Genomic DNA, 15,166 nt, shown 5'->3' with positions numbered 1-15,166 from the left:
AAAATAAAAAGGGAGTATTTTCAAAATCTAAGGCTAAAGTCTTCATTCATGGATGGATCACATGCAATTTTTTAGGACAACTTCATCAATGCGAACGCCATGTTATTGAGCGAGGAAGTGTCCTGGTCACCAATTGGGTCTTGCTGAGTGAGGAAGCAACCTCAAACCACTAAAGCGTCTTCTCCAGATGGTGGTCCTGCTATTCTATCCTCTGTTAACCCACTGCCTATTCCTTTCATCTGTTTTGTTTCTTCTAATATGCTTTTTTTTTTTTTGTTTTGTTTTGTTTTGTTTTGTTTGTTTTTGTATATGAATGAGACAGAAGCATGCTTGTATTTGTTATTCTATAAAACAATGTGTCACTTCTTAGTTCTCCTACTCATGCTATTTCTACTGCTACCATGCCTTGCATTTGGAAAGATGTTATCTCTCACGCTGATTGGAAGAAGGCTATGGTAGAGGAAATGAAGGCCCTAGAAAATCTATGAAACATGGGAGTGGTGCCTCTACTTGAAGTAACTAGACTTATGGCTTCAACTAACTTAAAACATTTTCTATAGTTGCATAATTGATTGTGGTGTGGGTTGGATTTGGTGAACCTTTTTTTTTTTTTTTTTTTCATGGAGATCTTGTAGAAGAAGTTTAATAGATCCTCTGAGTTTTCTGATTCAAGGGAAGAAAGAGGCTGTATGAAAAATAAAAATAAAAAATGCATGCATGGTCTCAAGAGATCCCCCAAGCTTGGTTTGACAAATTCAATAGAGCATTATCTCCTAGTTTAGTTTTCTTTGGAGTGGTGCATGCCATTCCCTTTTTGTTTAGCATTGAGAAGATGGCATGATATTCCTGGTGGTCTATGTGGACGATATCATTCTCATTGATGATGATTCTGTAGGTCTTACGTCCTTGAAGGCATGTCCATGGAAGAAATTTGAAATCAAGAATCTTAGAGGCCTACAGTAGTTCCTTAGGATTGAGGCAACTTGTTCCAAATCTAGCGTCGTTTTTATTCCAAAAGAAGTATATAGTTGATCTAGGCTGTGAAGTGTAAAGAAATAGATTCACCAATGGATCCTAATAAAAATTTGTCTCAGTGATGGTTATCTTCTAGGGATCTAGGCGTTCATAGAAAAATGATGGGATGTCTTATCCTCTGTTCTAAGTATTGGGATTGCACTGTGTCTTATCCTCTGTTCTAAGTATCGGGATTGCACTGTATCTTATCCTCTGTTCTAAGTATCATGATTGCACTATGTGTTGCATCCTTGGGATACTGAATCATAGGAAATATTTGGAAATGTTGCATGTATTGCATAATATATTACAATCTGAGGGAAACATTGAAAAACTTTAGGAAAGTTATGGAATTTTTAGATAAAACTTTAGGAAATGTTAAAAGACACATAATCACACACTTATAACTTCAAACACTAGAGAAACTATGCAAAATAGTCTTCCATTGTTTTGGGGATAAAACTATTCATTGTTGACCGCAAGCAATGTTCGAGTAATCAATATTGCTATAAGTTTCTCTGGCCGGTGGTACAGAAACAATATCATTATCACAGATAATATCGCCGATAATCGAAAATGTGGGAAAACATGGGGAAATTGGTGGAATTTTTCAGTGAAACTTAAAAAGATACTAAGATACACATATTTGCATATTAAGGAATAAAAAATTATAAATAGAATGCATACATAATAAATTTCCATTTAACATGGGCCTAAAAGCATATGTTGTTATAATAGATCTGTGCAATTGTAACCAAAGTGAGTTCATATAATACAAATGTAGGTGCCATACAATAACTAGAACACGTAAAAGTAAATAACTCAAACATGCATATATCCATGATTTATATAATACCAATGCAGGTACCATCCATCCATGCATGCACACGCACACAAACATGCAATTTTGTCATACAACCATGTGCACATAAAAAAAACTAAAATGGATTTATTTTAGTAAACATATTTTTTGTGATATCAATATTGGAAATATTATTGAAATATTGCCAATACATTGGTGATACAAGCGACACTTGAAATTTAACCAGTCGAAAATACTGGTGATACAAGCGACTTTAGAATTTACACAGTCGAAAATATTGGCGATACATTGGTGATACTTAGTGATATGTCGTCGATACCTAGAATTTCTGATACTATCAGTGTTATCGATATTGCCAGTGTTTGAAATATTGATACTATCGGTCGATATTATCGGTATTGTAGTCCAGCGATACGAAACCCGTCGGAGGAGACTAAGAAATTTTTTATTGTGCGTAAATATCTTAAAAAATAGGTAAAAAAAATTTTTTTTAAAAAAAAGAAGAAGAAGAGAGAAACTTTCAAAAGGGTGTATTTCCGTACCTGTAGGAGAGATTGCCTTGATTGGAAGCTGCATTTGGTGGGCCATTCGAATCGAAGCATCTTGTTCATAGGTTAGTGCAAAGAAAATCTCTGATTCCCTTTTTTTTCTTTCTTTGAATAGATTATTGCTTGAAAACGGAAGTGATTTCGGAAGATAATGTGAAAAAATCCGGAGAAATCTAGAGATTTGGGAGAGAATTTAGGGTTTTAGGGTTCTGGAAGGCTGGAACCCTCTCTGCTTCCAAAAATGGCTTCCGAGCCCTTTTTGATCGTGCGCGGATTTCATACGAAAGCCTTTTGCACATGAAGTCCTTGCACATGAAGTCCTTGCACTGAGAGAGAGAGAGAGAGAGAGAGAGAGAGAGAGAGAGATTGGACTTCCCCCCATTCTTTACCTATATTAATAATGTTGAAAAGACATAACTTCTAAGGGGTCAATCTAATCAAACACAAATAAGGAATCAATCTAAAACCCCAATATAAAGGCCACATCCACACATCCTTACTGTACGGCCCACATTTTGTCTATTGGCAATAACCATCATCCATAAAATAATTTATAATGCAGCATAACAAAGGGGTCATGTATATAATTTGTCAAGGTAGCATATCAATGAGGGTTAATGCAGTAGACCCCAATTAATTGTACAATGCTTAGATGATGATGATGAAGGTAGTATATCACGGAATGACTTAAACGCCCATCTTTGTTATATATGATGATAATTAATAGGGGCAAAAGAAAAAAAAAAAAAAAAAGAAGAAGCCTACAATTGGTCATTGGAAGTCACTAAAACTACTAAATATTGAAAGGCCTGAGAATGGTTTTTAAGAAATTGAAAGGGAAATTTGGTTATTAGTGTGAACCTAATGCAGGGGCATTTTCACACTGGGCTCGAGTGGGGTCGCCTGTTGGATGCAGGGGCACACTCGAGGTGGGTGACTCATGCGATTTGGGGCCCACGGGGGAGGTCTCGTGTTCGAGACTCCTTACCAGGGGTGAGTAATGCGCATTTCACACCGGGCTCGAGTGGGGTAGCCCGTGGGATGTGGGGACACACTCGGGGTGGACGACCCATGTGATTTGGGGCCCACGAAGGGGGTTCGGTCGAGGTCTTAACCCATAAGATGTGGGGCCTGGGATATGAGATAAAAGGATTAATTCACCATACTCTAACAGTTCGAGCTTTTAGAGCAAGTGGTTAATTGTCCTACATTAAATTTGTATCAGAGCGGGAGGTCTCGTGTTCGAGACTCCTCACCGGGGGTGATTAATGCAGGGGCATTTTCACACTGGGCTCGAGTGGGGTCGCCTGTTGGATGCAGGGGCACACTCGGGGTGGGTGACTCATGCGATTTGGGGCCCAAGAAGGGGGTTCGGTCGAGGTCCTAACTCATAAGATGTGGGGCCTGGGATATGAGATAAAAGGATTAATTCGTCATACTCTAACAGTTCGAGCTTTTAGAGCAAGTGGTTAATTGTCCTACATCAAATTGGTATCAAAGCGGGAGGTCTCGTGATCGAGACTCTTCACCGGGGGTGATTAATGCAGGGGCATTTTCACACTGGGCTCGAGTGGGGTCGCTTATTGGATGCAGGGGCACACTCGGGGTGGGTGACTCATGCGATTTAGGGCCCCGGGGGAGGTCTCGTGTTCGAGACTCCTTACCAGGGGTGAGTAATGCACATTTCACACCGGGCTCGAGTGGGGTAGCCCGTGGGATGCGGGGACACACTCGGGGTGGACGACCCATGTGATTTGGGGCCCACGAAGGGGGTTCGGTTGAGGTCCTAACCCATAAGATGTGGGGCCTAGGATATGAGATAAAAGGATTAATTCGCCATACTCTAACAGTTCGAGCTTTTAGAGCAAGTGGTTAATTGTCCTACATCAACGTTTTGATCCAATCAATGTTTTGATAGTCGAATAGGATCATAAAATTGCAAGAGGATTGAAATTGTAAATTCATAGTTTTTTTTAAAAAAATAATCTTTTACACAAAATATAGAAAAAATCTGAAATAATAGTCATAAAATATAAAAATAGGATACAATAAAATATTCAAGATTATATCATTCCTGTGTAGATAATTGTGGAATATTTTACTACTGCACATTGTTGGGCATTATTTTAATAAAAGTCAAGCTAAACGTGGTTATTTGTTTAGTTGAAAGATTTTGATGAAGTCATTATCAAAACTTCAAAATGAAAAACTTGACTGCAAATGAAAGAATGATATTATCAAGAGATTGATGTGATTAGAAGTCCAAAGGATTTCCCAAAAAGTCCAAACTCTAGGAACTGGAAAAACAAAAAAAAGAATAAGAAAGAAAGAAAGAAAGAAAAAGGCTTGGATAATTAACATATGAACTTAAACCCAAAAGAAGCATTGCCACCAACTTGGACTTCAAAATAATGTTCCCTCAAAGCATAAACCTTGTCATGCTTTAAAGACAAAGTCATAAAGGTTTCCCTTAAAAAACAAGTCTGTTCATAGGTTTTCATTATTATGTAAAGAATCAAATAAACCTGAGTTTAAAATCACATAATGAAACCCTGGAACAACACAAATGGAAATCAAGATATGACAAAGAAAAGCTAGAAATTAAGTTTTTAAATTCAAGCTAAATCCTGACCACCATTACCCCAATACATATAGGTCAACATGATCGCAACTGTCCAAAAAAATATTCCAGATAGGTCATAGTTAAATTTAGTGTCTCGACCAATTAAGATGCAAGAAATCATTAAAACAAGCTCCACAATTTAAGGTTGAAGACAAGATCCATTATTTAATTTCTTATAAAGGATAAAAAACGATTGACCTAACCTCTTAAAAAAAACGATTGACCAATTTTAAAATATTCTGAGAGCCTCCATCAGTCAAAAAATATAGAAAGGAAACAAAATAAAATTTAAAAAAGAAGAGAACAAGAATAATTTGAATCATAAATTGGGAATCAAATCGTATATCGTATAATTCAAATCATAGAATCATAGGATTCATCCAAAAAGGGATTCCAATAGTTTTGCCTAAGATTCGACTTAGATAACAAATTGCAAATTGCAAAATGCAGATCATAGGATTTTGACAACTATGGCTACAATATGTGCCAACATGTCGGGACTATAGCTGTTAGATCTGGGTTGATGTTTCGCAATCCAAACCGTAATCTGATGAGATACAAAACACAATGATGGTTGCCCCAAAAATCTTCAAGACTGGAAGATTCTAAACTTTCCGTAAATGGTTTACAAAACAATGGTTCAGGAGATTTTCCATATTCAAAAGAAAAAAGTTCAATGATCAAGAGGTTGAAATATTACTCCCTCATCCATGGTGAGGCCCATCATATAAATGTTTTGGATAATTCAAATATGATTCCAGATCTAGCGGCTATGGTCTTGATTTCCAGCGTATTGTAGAATGATACTCGATACATTGAGACATATTGTAGCAAACCTCCTAAAAGAAACCACAAATTTTCAACTGCTTCTCCTCCCCCCTCCCACGGCTTGCAACCCACTTCCTCTTCCATGTGCATTGCACGTGCCAATTTTACTAGTATTTATAATATGACTTATTTTAACTTCTGCATTAAGCCCTTTGGATAGTGGATCAGCTAGATTATCTTCAAAAGAAATCTATAAGACTTTAACCTCACTCTAGTTAGCCTTCTCTTGAATGTAATGGTATTGAAGTTGAATGCGTTTCGACCTAGAATAACAACATGCATCTTTGGACAATGTGACAACAATTTCATTACACAAAGCAAGTCCAGGAGCCTCTTATTCTGATCAGGCATAATCACATTGGGAAGATAATACGTTATGCAAACAAAATGCTTTGGTGGCCTGAAACATGCAATATACTTAGCTTCAAAAGAAGAGAGTGGTGTGCAAATTTGCTTCATATTCCTGGATATGGATCCATTAGTCATCATGAGGATATATTTGAAAGCAGATTTAAGAGTATCTTTACACTCTTTTCAATCAGAGTCGGAGCAACCCTGCATCTCAATTGAATCAGATGCCCACAAACCAACACATACCCATTTACATGCTTGAGTTATAGAACTTCCTGAACTTCCTAGCGTTCTAACCTTGGATTATGTTAGTGACGCCCAAGAAAACTAGTAAGAAATATTCAAATCCAACTGTGTGCAAGTCGGAGGAATATCAAAATTCCTAATGATGAGGCCCGGCAGAACTTGTTCATTTTGTCCATTTTGAATTTATTCATGGGGAATTATGACATGCTAAGCTTGTTACTGTTATGAATAGTTGACTCACTCAAACTACAGTTATCCACTTGAAACCTTTTTTGAGAAACTTCTTCTGATAAATCTAATGGCTTTTCGCATGATGTATTTGGATGCCCAGTAGAAGTGAAGCATTATCAAGATTCTTCATCTCAAAATCACTAACAGCATTGGTTTGTTTCTCATAATAACTGGATATCATTCTCAGATGACAGAATGTCATCAACATGCATGATGCATCATCAGTATCTGCACCCTCTCCCTATAAATCTTGATATGAATGCAGCTGTTGGCAACATTTTCTTTTTGTGATCGCATCATAAAACTTCAAGTATCATTGTGTACTTGTTTGCTAAGTCCATAGATGGATATGAAACTGCAGTCTTTAGATTCTTCTCCAGCCAGTTGGAAATCTTCTGTCTGCGTCATAAAGACTTGAAAGGATTCCATTTATGAAAGAAGTCTTGGCATCCATTTGAAACAACTCATAGTCAAAATGTCCCACCAATTCCGTAAAGATTCTTTAGCAACAAGCATCATCTTATATCTTTCGACTTCACCTTGGCCTCTATGCTTGAATTTTGAAGATCCATTTGCACATGACAACATTGGCCTTTAAAGGTAGGTCATCTACCAAAGTCATTATTATTATTTTTTTTGAAAGGACATTTTATAAAACCAAAAGGGAAACAAAAACAACTAAGAAAAATTGCAAAGATGAGACCTTTGCACTCCTCTAGCCGGCCTACAAGCAGTCTACTCTAGCTAGCCGAGATTGCTTCCTTCACTTTATGCAACAAAGATTTCCAATGTGGTTGAATCCTCTTTGAGTCCGCATGGTCCATTCAAACTCAATGCAAAGCAATCTATGGATATTGCTAAGCTTCTCTAGTGCTATACAAATGTAACACTGTCAGTGAAGTGAATTGGTTATCCCCATGCATTTTAGTTGCCAACGAGTTTACAGATGCTCCCATGGCCTCACCTTTCCACCTTTGATTGCAGCACATGCTATATTATCTCCTCACTTGGCCTAATGTCTGTTAATGACATTTGTGATCCTTACCACGGAGTATCCATACAATTGAGGATAACAAGAGCATGTGCAAGCGAGCTGTAAACCTGGCTGGATCCGGGCTGGGATAGTTCTGGAGGCAGAAATCCAGATCCAAGAGTGAAAGCGAGCAAGCATAAGAATGTCAAACGACGCTTTATGGTGTCATCAGGGGCACTATCGTGAAGAGGCCAAACCGCTAATAAAAGCAAGACAAAAAACGTGAGCACAACTTACTTTAGATAAAATAAAGACTATGACCCAGCTTCAAAACTACTGCGCGGCCGTTGCTTGCTGGCTTCAAAGCCGTTGCACGCTAAAGCCTTTGACTTTAATAGATGGTCATAATCGTTTTGAAGCAAGCAACGGCTTTGAAGCCTATTAGTAAAACGCACGCTGTAGTTTTGAAGCTGAAACAATATCTCTATCGGGCTTTGCCGGAACTTAAAGCCGGGTAGGTGGGACTCCTGACAGCGGTTATACTGCGACGTGGCTCCATACCGGAAACAAATTACTAGGGAAACGGTTGCTTTTTGCATGGGTTATGACTGGTCACAACCAAACTTGTTTGCTTATGGGCATTTAATTTTAATTTTAATCTTATTTTTATTTTTAAAAAAACAACCATTTTGGCTAAATAGTGTTGAAGCCAAGCATCTCTTTATATCATCTGCCTACATCAAAGCAATGTAGCTTTGCACTCTTCTGAACTCTTAACTCAGATTGCCCTTGGTGTTCGCCTCGCCACCCCCACTTTTAGTACTCATTCATGGCATGTAACTCACACATGTTGTGGGACTTTGTAGTTGATGGAAGATGGCAAGGCTAACAAGGGTGAGTTATTTATTTGGTTACAAATGGCCACCTACACATCTAACTTTTGGTTGTTAACATAATAGTTTGTGCACTCTCTTTGAACATTTAAAACAATAAATGCTAGGGGATGCCTAGCATTGGGCTTAAAAATGTCACTAGGCCATCAACCCTACTTGATTGAAAAAACAAAGATGCAGAATATTCACTCAATTGAAGTACTCAATTGTAGATGTGATTTGCACATGTATGGGATCTATTGGATCGTGGAAGATCTCATAATCAACATGTGATGAATCATTGGGGCCAAACTATGTATATATTTAAAAGACACATAACTTGGTCCTCAAAACACCGTTATGGGTTTCGACTCAGGCATGGACATGACAATAGGGAGACATCTCTACCTTTCTCAAAAAATCCACTATATGGATATGGGTATCCAGTTTGTATTATCACATAAATATTTAGATCTATGTATAGTTGCACAAAGTGTGGAGTGGCTACCAATTTGGGTGTGGGAGCTGGGAAGCGTTTGTTTCAGAATGTGAACAAGCATAAATAGGTAGTAAGCGAGAGTGGGAGCGATAGTCTGAAGCGCGATTCAAAGTGGGAGCATCACCTAGTTAGAAGGATTCTGCAACTAAGGTTTTAGGATGAAATATTTGACCCCCTCTATTAACCTTTAGTTAGATTAAACTTGGTATCGTATTTTAACCTTGCTAAAATGCTTAAGCTCACCAAAATTGTACACCAATCATGATAAGAATGTTAGATTTGTGAGAATTTCAAAACACAATAGGATTCATTTAAAACATTTCCGACAAGTATCCTAGTGTATCCTGTCCTAGTATCGATATCTGGTCACATCCAACACGGTATACGCAACAATCTAGTTATCACGGCCAAGCTTTATCTTTGAGTAATGGTGAATGGTTAACACTTTTGTATGGTAAAGGGGGAATGATTAAGAGCAATGAATGACTATGCCACGTCTCATTTAATTGCATTAGTTATAGTGGAGGAACAGTTGAGAATCCCTGATACTTTTCTATTTATCTATACTTGTTTTACATACAGTATAGGACGTCAGTTGTGGCTGAAATCAATATGCAAAAACAGTATATTTCAGAGAGCAGCTAGTATGCAGCTCTTCATAAAAGTACTCTGCAACTCGGTCATGGTATGAGTGGCAAACATGTGTGGTGATTGGGACTGTTGGTCTGGTGGCACACCTTGACCATACGCCGAAAAGAATGGTGAATGGATTATGATAGCCACCCAGCAATTGGCTTGCAAAAGGAATCGTTACGCAACAGTCCACAGTCAACCTCAAAACTCTCAACAACTGGATGCTCAGACTCGTACAATCACCACAAGTTTCGGTTTATAGCCCATACATGTAGTGGCCCACCAGATCAATTGTCCTGATTGCAACACTTGTTTGCTACATGCTGTGGGGAGGGAGCTACATAGTACTTCTATGTTATTGGTTGCATACTATCATTTCCCCATATATTTTAATTAGAACTCATAAAAAAAGAAAAAGGAAGAAGAAGATTAGTGACATTGTTTTCGAAATCTTCACCATGATGATGATGATGATCATCATTGTTATTTATTACTACAATTACTTTGATTGATAATAATAAAAATTTATTGATAAAAGAAGGTACAATTATCCATTAAGGCAATAAAAAGCTGTCCGCAGCTAACAAATCAGCCAACAAGTTGGCCTCTCCAGGGGCTTTCCTAGAAGGAATCTAATTACCAGCTAACATGGTTCTATCACCACCATCACCAATGCTGCCACCACCACTATTATTGTTGGTGGTGGTGGTGGTGCTGCATAGAAATCGATTGTGCCCATGGTCACGTGTTGTGTGGGAATCATCTCCTTCCATGAGTTTGTGGTCTGAGTGAATCCCATTGCAATTCTCCCACCATTTATGTATTTATCTATTTTGAGATTTAGTGGGAATCTGCAAAGGGATCCCTCAGCTCCAACTCACCAAAGGAGGTGGTTTCTATACCATCCTACATGTGCTATGTTACCTTATTACTATTATTGTCATTAAAATTTTATTATTTCAAGAAAAAGTTCATGTTACAGGATTTTTTGCAATTAGGGTAACATTATCTGGCGTGATTCTTTGTTATTGTCATTGTATGAAGAAACATATCAAGAATCATCCCAATTGATGGTGTAAGACATGAAATCCCTATATGGGAACTGATTTGGTTCAAAGGATGAGCTCCATAGTAATCTGAGGAGTGCAGGTCACTCGGGGAAGTCTCCCTCTTATTATGGTGAACTAGGACTGTTTGAAAAAAGTCACTCTTTTGCCTCTCAAGAAGAGTTGAAGGATATGGAAATAACCTAACAAGCTTAGGAAGGTCTTTAAATAGCAGTGAACACCTATTCACTAGTTCTTTTCAGAGCAATATGATAGAATGCCCATTGAATTAGAGAGATCCAGATCTATAGATTCTTGGAATGAAAAATCTTCATTCTACAAATGTTCCCATATGAAAATTGGAGGATGATATTGCAGTCTAATATGTTTTTGGGTTTGAGAGTGTTTACCTCTGCCTTTATCATGGCCCCGCCTATTTAATTGTTTTCTAGTTGAATGTTCTGCTTGAAATTAGGCCACCAACACCATTTTCTTTAATTTTCCTTTCTTTCTTTCTATAATGATGATAGATTAGATGCATTGACGTGACTATGATTATCTGTAACGAATATCTTAAAATCTTTTGCGTGGGCCACCTATGCATAATCATAGGCTTAGCTTTATTACCTGGCAGTTTTGGTAAGGTTAAGGTCCTTAATATCATCTTTCTAGCTGCTCTAATCTTGGAAATGGATTTGATTGTCCCCTTCATAGAAGACAAACCTCAGAGGAATATGTAAGTGCATTAAGAAATGAGGAAATGTATGATCCTCAGCCAGAGGATACACATAGTAGCCTGGGTTCCTAATCTGTAGAATTGGTTCGCATGCTTCACTGGTCCTGATGACCTGCCTAATGGGTGGACCATTCCCTGAAGATATCTTCAATTAAAGATACTAGTCATTCAGTCTTTGGCCTTCATTCAGTTGAAGGTGGTTCAGTGCATGTCTTTTCACAACCATCTAGTTGCAGTTCACAAATGGAAGGGTCATGATTTCCCATTGAGGGCATTTTGGGGCATGGTACATCCATTGTGATGCTCATCAGATCAATGGTCCATATCACCCAGACATGGACTCCACATATATCCTTTGGTTGAGGATCATATAATTCCTCCTAAGAAAATATTGTTCTGATTTGGGTGCCTCACTAAATTACCTTTTCTGAACAAACATGAAATCTATGATGCGCTAGTTCTATATCCACTGAGATCCATTAATGGCCTCAATTCTCATGAACCCAAACATCATCATCTGATTAGAAAAATGGCCCCTCCAATCACTGCCACAGAAATTTGATTAACGAGTTTTTGTTAGACATGGGCTGTCAATATCATCATGGCAGCCGCACTTATAAGCAATTCATGCATGTGTATCTCTTCCAATAATAACATGAGAAATAGCTGAGTGGCTGAGATCTACACAATGACCACTTATCATCATCATCATCATCATCATCTAAACCTTATCCCTACTAATTAGGGTTGGATACATGAATCCTGTTCGGGCATTCCACTCAATCAAGGACTGTGTCCTCAGCCAAACCTTAGGTCATCAAATCTTTTCTTACTAACTCCCCCATGTTCTTCAGGGCCTTACCCTTGCCCTTTTATAGCCTTCAACTTGACCTGCTGACTCCTTCTCACTGATGTAGTTCTTGGTCTTCTGATATCCTGGCTAAACCATTGAGTCTACTTCCCCTCACCTTATTATTATCTATTGAGGCTAATCCTAAGTTTCCTCAAATGCACTCACTTCAATTCTATCCGTCCTCATCTTGCTACTGACCCATCTCAGCATCTTCATTTCAGCCACACTAATTCTATTAAAGTGTTGTTCCTTGACTGATTAACATTCTATCTTACAGGTATGGCTGATCTTATAGCTTTCCTATAAAATCTCCTTTCATTGATTGGTTATGTGGTGGTCACATAAAACTTCAGAGGCACGTCCACTTCATCCACCTTGCTCTAATTCTGTGAACAATATCCTTCTCAATCTCTCCGTTTTCATGAATTATTGACCAAGATATCGGAAGTGATCATTTTGTGATTACTTTCTGGCCATCGATTGGGATTATTGACCCAAGATAATTCCTCATTTCCACTCCCACTAAGATTGCATTTCATTTACTTTTTTTTTTTTTTTTTTGTGCCAACCCCAATTAATTTGGATAAGGCTTCTGTGGTGGTAATGATGATTATACTCTTTTTTGTTTAGCTAATTTCATGAACCTTGAATCTGGTGGGACAATGAACTAGATCGGATATAGTGATTGTTTGTTTGTTTGATGTAGCAGTGGCACTAGAACCTGAGCCATTCATTTGGTGGGTCCTTTCATTTGATGGGTGATGCGCAGTATCTCCACTATCAAGTGATCCCAGCAATCTGAATGGATATGGATAATCACACCCAATGCTCAATGTTCCAACTGGTATCTGGTCAGATGGTCAGGGCCATCACATGGGGTGCATTTTTGGGGTATGTCTACAATTATTATTATTATTATTATTTTTTTGGGTATTGTCTACATTGAGGCCCAATTGGACGGGGAGATCTCTGTTCTGAGCCCAACTGTACGGGTCCAATGCATGAATGATCAGGGTCTCCAAAAGGTGGGACCTACATGTACAGTTAGTTGTGTGCTGAGAAAATACTCAATGGGAAATGTTATATTCCAAACATTTTATAGGTACTCAACTGCTAGTTCTTGTGGGTAATGACAATGATATACAACCTATTGTCCATGGCATCCATGCCGACCTGATTGAGAGAAAGCCATACAACCTACTCTCTAGGGTAAGTTTTCCAACTTTCTCTATCATGTGTGTGAAGTTGAGGCATGCTATTTGCAGCCATACATGCATGCAGATGCACCAAACACAAGTACCCCATACTTGCTGACGTGGTGATTTGTTTGAGATCTTGAACACTTTATCATGTGAGCCTCTGGGTGAATTTATCCTAGCAAATAAATCCTGTTTGCCCGCTCAGCAGGTGGGCCAGCTTCAAAAGTGGACCTCTGGTTATACAACATCTAACCTTCTATATTTTGGTGCAAGCATGACCCAGCTGATGAGGGCATGACCTGATTTTTATTTAAGCACCATTCACCATTGGGCTGGCCATTGAATGCGCCGGTTCTTGCACAAGTGGTCATTGTTGGCACGTTTAGAGAGTGCCCGTTTGGAACTGCAGCAGATACGCCACACCAAACAGCATTCATTTAAAGTAATATCAGCCACATATCTTTTGGAAAGCCATGATAATATATATTTTTTTCCTTATTTATTTATTTTGTTTTTTTGTTGAAGTCAATGGCTTGAAGGCAGACATGTAATGGGGGGTGAATCTTATCTTTAGATGATGCAGAGCTATCATGTGTGAAAATGCCCTCTAACCAAACCAAAGCCATGACTTATGGAATACATGTTTGGAATCAGGTAAAGAAACCATCATTGTATACCTATGCTTTCCAGGTCACACATTTGAAAATTCATTGCTTCCTAGATACTCACCTCTTGCTTCTCATTGGTTAGCCTTTTCTCGTGCATTTCCTGCATGTGTGAATGTATGTACGAGTCTTTCCAGCTACACAACATTGTGCACCTCGTTTGAAGCTGGAGATTGTCGATCATCTGTAATTTATTGGACTAGACTCCTGTATTAGTTTTCTTCATGGCATGGATGCTGGGCAATTCAAACCGTCCAAATAGTTGACCCAGCTCTAGATGGAGTAGCACCCGGATAGCTGATTTTTCCATTGGAATTTGGGTCGCTCAGTATTTTGCTTTTTAGCATCCATCTGATAGACACTGTTCATTAGGTTAGGATTTCTTGATTAGTTTGATTTTGAAGATATGCTGCATCCACAATGGGCCACACAATTTGAATGGTTTGGATGGACATACAACAGTGCCATGTGTTAGGAGGATGAGGTCACAACCATTTTCAAAATGTTGCAACACTAGCAGAGGAGTCTTGCCCAAATTTGGGTGGTCGAGTTTTATCTCAAGCATAATAAATTCAGGATTTCCTGTTCTACGTATACTTGCTCCCCAATTACTCAAACTTACATCACATGATGTTTTTACCTTTCATGACTTTTTTTTTTTTTCCTTTTATTATTTATTTATTTATTTATTTATTTATTTTTATTGCTGTCGTAAAAATGAGAGTTTTCAGGAGTAAATATTTACATGCAAGTAGTCATTTTAGATGATTAACTATGCATTATAAATATAGTTTTTTAAGTAAAAGAAAGAGCATTTAGATAACTAATTACATCTATCTTTGACCAATTCATATTCTCTCCACCAAAATATATCTAAATGCATGTGATGATATAATAACATTTTCAAAATGATAGCGGGTCATATGTTCAGATGTAGCACTCTAATAGGGCTATCCACACCACTTAAATTGTCAAACATGGATAGAGTATATATATCTCTAAATTCCACTTACATTGCTCAAGCAA

At 38.0% G+C, this 15,166-nt stretch overlaps 1 protein-coding gene across 1 annotated transcript in view; it reads left to right on the top strand.

Annotated features, from left to right (window-relative positions):
• The window catches only part of LOC131248257 (pentatricopeptide repeat-containing protein At4g21300), a 51,237-nt gene extending 36,428 nt beyond the window's left edge, over positions 1 to 14,809 (top strand). Inside the window, exons 3-5 of the transcript XR_009172176.1 lie at positions 12,986 to 13,167; positions 13,379 to 13,485; positions 14,001 to 14,809. The gene's annotated coding sequence lies outside the window, so the exon portion shown is untranslated. The remainder of the gene's footprint in view (positions 1 to 12,985; positions 13,168 to 13,378; positions 13,486 to 14,000) is intronic.
• The last annotated feature ends 357 nt before the right edge of the window (positions 14,810 to 15,166 follow it).

The sequence above is a fragment of the Magnolia sinica genome, chromosome 1 (genome assembly GCF_029962835.1).
Source record: "Magnolia sinica isolate HGM2019 chromosome 1, MsV1, whole genome shotgun sequence".
NCBI classification, from domain to species: domain Eukaryota; kingdom Viridiplantae; phylum Streptophyta; class Magnoliopsida; order Magnoliales; family Magnoliaceae; genus Magnolia; species Magnolia sinica.
Note: the sequence above shows the minus strand (reverse complement) of the source record. Positions and strands in the feature narration are given on the sequence as shown.